This window comes from Triticum dicoccoides, chromosome 2A (genome assembly GCF_002162155.2).
Source record: "Triticum dicoccoides isolate Atlit2015 ecotype Zavitan chromosome 2A, WEW_v2.0, whole genome shotgun sequence".
Taxonomy (NCBI): Eukaryota; Viridiplantae; Streptophyta; class Magnoliopsida; order Poales; family Poaceae; genus Triticum; species Triticum dicoccoides.
Window position 1 is genome coordinate 109944527 of NC_041382.1, and position 4091 is coordinate 109948617.

The window sequence follows — 4091 nt, forward strand, 5'->3', positions numbered from 1 at the left end:
GGAAAACAACAGACAAGACAAAAGTCAATCGACCCACCCAAAGAAGACCAATAGAGAAAACAAGACTTCAGTCAGAAGCATAGGGACATACCTGGTCCATGTCGTACGAGTTGTCGAGTGGAGTTACCCTCCTGGCTCCTCGGGGGTTGTCCTTGTTTCCTGTGATGCTCGACAGCCACCCCTCCAGCATCTCGTCGGTGACCTCCTTCGGGTGGATCCGAGTGGTGTCGTCGAGCCCCGAGTATAGCCACATCGGGTGGTCACGGGCCTGGAGCGGTTGGATACGCCTCCGGAGGAAGGCCTCCAGCAGGTCCATACCGGTCACTCCCTCACGGACGAGCTCAACCACTCGACCGGCCAGCACTTTGACTTGGGCCCTTTCCTCTGGCGTCACTTTCAGAGAAGCAGGTTTTTCAGCTCGGTCGAGTGAGAAAGGGGGGAGACCAGTCGACTGTCCTGGGGTCGCCTGGTCCTGGCAGTAGAACCAGGTCGACTGCCAACCACGGCCCGACTCCGGGAAAGTGATAGATGGAAAACAGCTCTTTCCCCTCGTCTGGATCGCCAAGCCCCCGCACAACTGGATCACCTGCGTCCTCTCGTCACTCGACTTGGCCTTCTTGACTGATTGGGAATGGCAGGTAAAAATGTGCTTGAAAAGTCTCCAATGGGGGCGGCAACCCAAGAAAGCCTCACACATGGAGATGAACGCGGCAAGGTACACGACGGAGTTGGGAGTGAAGTGATGGAGCTGCGCTCCGAAGAAATTCAGGAAACTCCGGAAGAAAGGATGAGGCGGCAGAGAAAACCCGCGGTCGATGTGGGTGGCTAAGAGCACGCACTCACCGTCGCGGGGTTGAGGTTCGATCTCCCTCCCTGGGAGACGCGCAGCTTCGTGGGGAATGACTCCCCCCTCGACCATGTCGTCGAGGTCCTCCTGCCGAATCACTGATGGCATCCAATCCCCCTGGATCCAGCCTTTGGGTAGAGCGGTCCTGGAGGAGGATCCGCCCCGAGCGGACCTTTTCTCTTTCCCCGCCGCCGCCGCCTTCTTCGCACGCTCCAGAGCGGAGGTCTTGCCCTTCGTCATCGTCGCCGGCAAAAGTCTCGCACGGGCCTGCTGCGCTGGGGCGAGAACGGAGGTGGCGGAAGGACTTGCGAAGGGAGAGAGGAAGAAGAAGAAAGCAGAAGGGGGCGCACGGCTTGGAAACCCCGAGCCGGCGATTTATAAGGGACCGCTTCCGAGTGGCTGACTGGTAGGCCCAGGCTATCCAGTCAAATCCCGCAGCAGACGCGCGCGCAGTACGTGGCGAAAAAGACGATGCGGGGATCGAGGAGCTTCCGCTTTATCGCTTCCAATTACTGCGGCCGCTCCCATCCCGCGCACTTCCCAAAATCCGAATCCCGCGACATCCGCGGGCCATAAAACAACTTGTCAAAAAAGAAGACCCCGATCGCGCCGGCGCTCGGTATGTCACAAACAAAGAAATTCACTCGACGAAAGGCCTGGAATGGATCAAGGCGACTGAAAAAGGTTGGCAACGTCATCCGTGACGATTGACCCAAAACGAGGCGCTCACATAGCCCGAAGAACCAGTCGGAAAGATCTCCAACTCTTTCCCCACTCTAACCTCGACCCATTCGGGGGCTAATGATGAAGACATGTACCTAGGGTAGGGACACGGACCCGACCAAAGAGTCCTACCCTAGGACACCCCTAGAAGTCACCTTTCAATCGACTTGAAGGTATCTCACTCGACGGGTTCAAGACACTCGACCAAGAAGCTATCACTCGACCATGAAGCCAACCACTCGACTGCCAGGAGACCTAAAGTCACTCCGCAGGCAAACGGTCGGCTGTTGAGTAGTCTTTATGATCATTATAGCACTTTATTAGGGACGTTACCAGAAACGCCCAACCTTAAATGTACCTTAAACCCTGCATTACTGAGGGCGGGAGGGGTCCGGCGAACTCTATATAAGCCACCCCCCTCCTCAGTATGAAGGGTTCGCACCCCTGTATCCATACACGCATAATCCAGTCGACCGCCTCCGGGCTTCGAGACGTAGGGCTATTACTTCCTCTAAGAAGGGCCTGAACTCGTAAACCTCGCGTGTAACAACTTCCCAATAGCTAAGATCTAGCCTCTCCATACTCACCCCCCCTACATCACTGTCAGAGTTAGAACCACGACACCACTTTCGCTGAAATTGCTCCTGCCGTGAAAGCCAGGCACTGTAGATTCAGCGAAGGGTCGATCGTGGCAGCACCTTGCTAACTCAACATCTGGAATTTTGCAATGGATCAAATGTGTAACCACACGTCAGACGAACTAGTGGAATACTAGTAGTACAAGATCTGCACAAAACACGATGAGTAACAGTATAAGCACATCCACGCCGTAGCAGGTACGCCACATCGCCGGACGGTCAAGGGTGGGAGTCGGTGAGGAACAGGAGAGTAGAAAACAGAGCCTGGAGACAGAGAAACAGAGTAGAAAAACAGAGCCGCACGCGTCGGATCACATGGTTCTCCAAATAAACTACGCACCACTCCGGTGAACAAGTGATCACATGACGATGTCTTGAGCATACTATGCTTCGAAGCCATTGCCAAACCCCGAATCTTCCCGCGTGATAATCCAAGAACGGGGGAGTTTCAGTAGCATCGGATCTTGCCCGCGAGATTAGGCTGGATTTGGATACGCCCTCCCCACCTACCTACCCATGCAGCAGCCTGCAGGGGTCAGAGGCTGAAATTAAACCGCAAGCATGCGTGCATGTTCTGGTGTCTGCTGATTAATCAACGGTGATTTGGTAGAGGCTCAGGCCATGCTGAGTTCAGGCAGAAAGATTAACAATGTCCGGAGCAGGACCACGCACGCGCCGGAGACTTGAAGCGGCCACCGCGAGGCGATCGCGTTCATGGATCGTGAGGATGCGCAAGGCGGCGGCGGTGACATGATGAGATCTGTCGAGCTGGAGCACGGGCGGGACGCTGCACCTCACCGCCGATCGGAGCTGCCGACGCGGCCATGCGGTGCATGCACAGGCACAGCTTGCGCACGAACCGGCAGCGGCAGCACTGCGCGATGAGGTGGGGAACAATGGAGCATGACCGGCAGCTGGCTGAAACCGCGTTTGCCGTGCCTCCGTGGGGCCGCACTGTCGCCGGGAAATTTCATGGAGAACAGGGATGGAAGACGAGGACGGGAAAAGGAGGCCAAAAAAAAAAAGAGGGCGACTGTCGGACCGAAAAGTCGTCTAGAAGGCCTTTTCCATGGCCTGCCGTGAACTGGGCCAGAACAGCAGCAGGAGCAAGTCAAGTGCGGCCCATGGCAGGACAGAATAAAACGGAAAATAGAGAGATAAAAAAAGATGGAGTGTGGCTGCTGGGATTCGAGCCCAGGTCTCCACGGCCACAACGTGGAATTCTCACCACTAAACTACAGCCACAGCTTTTGTCTGTTTCTCAGACGCTTATGTAGATATCCTTGCCCAGTGCTTACTCCTTCTACATAAAACACCAGCGCCTAGCATTGCAATCCGACATATTTTGTCGTCGCGCCTCAATCGACCGTCGTCCAGTGACACAGATTTTTTTCAACATATAATTTCAATACCTATCTTCTCGAAAAATATCTAGCATCGGTCGCTCATGAAGGTTAAGCTTGAACGTAGGCGCAACGTACTTTTGTCACTTCAAAGGGCCATAGCAGCCATACAGTGTTACTCTTATAGGACGATGTTCTTATAGTACCTCGTAAGTTCCTTGAACAAAGCGTCTATGCTCCTTGTCTAACAAGGATTTAAGGACGCGTCTAGCGAGCGGCAGGGCGCTCGCTAGCGCTCCGCAGCGGCTGCCATTTTTAGCAAGTTTATATTCTCATCAAATAAAAAAAGAAAGATTCTTTTCTATTGTAAAAAAGATAGAAAGGGCATGCAGCATGTTTTTAATTACGGATTGGAAAGCAACCAAATGTGAACACATTAATTTAAAGTTCCTTTTCATTTTAAAAGCCATAACTTTAGAACCAAATATTGAAATTAAGATTCGCTTTCACCGTTGGAGCCCTTACGACGTCCTCTTCGAA

General features: G+C 53.6%; 1 non-coding gene across 1 annotated transcript; it reads right to left on the reverse strand.

Annotated features, from left to right (window-relative positions):
- Positions 1–3381: 3381 nt before the first annotated feature.
- On the reverse strand, positions 3382–3453 carry TRNAH-GUG. Its single transcript has one exon. It is a non-coding gene; the product is annotated as a tRNA-His (tRNA).
- Between the last annotated feature and the right edge of the window lie 638 nt (positions 3454–4091).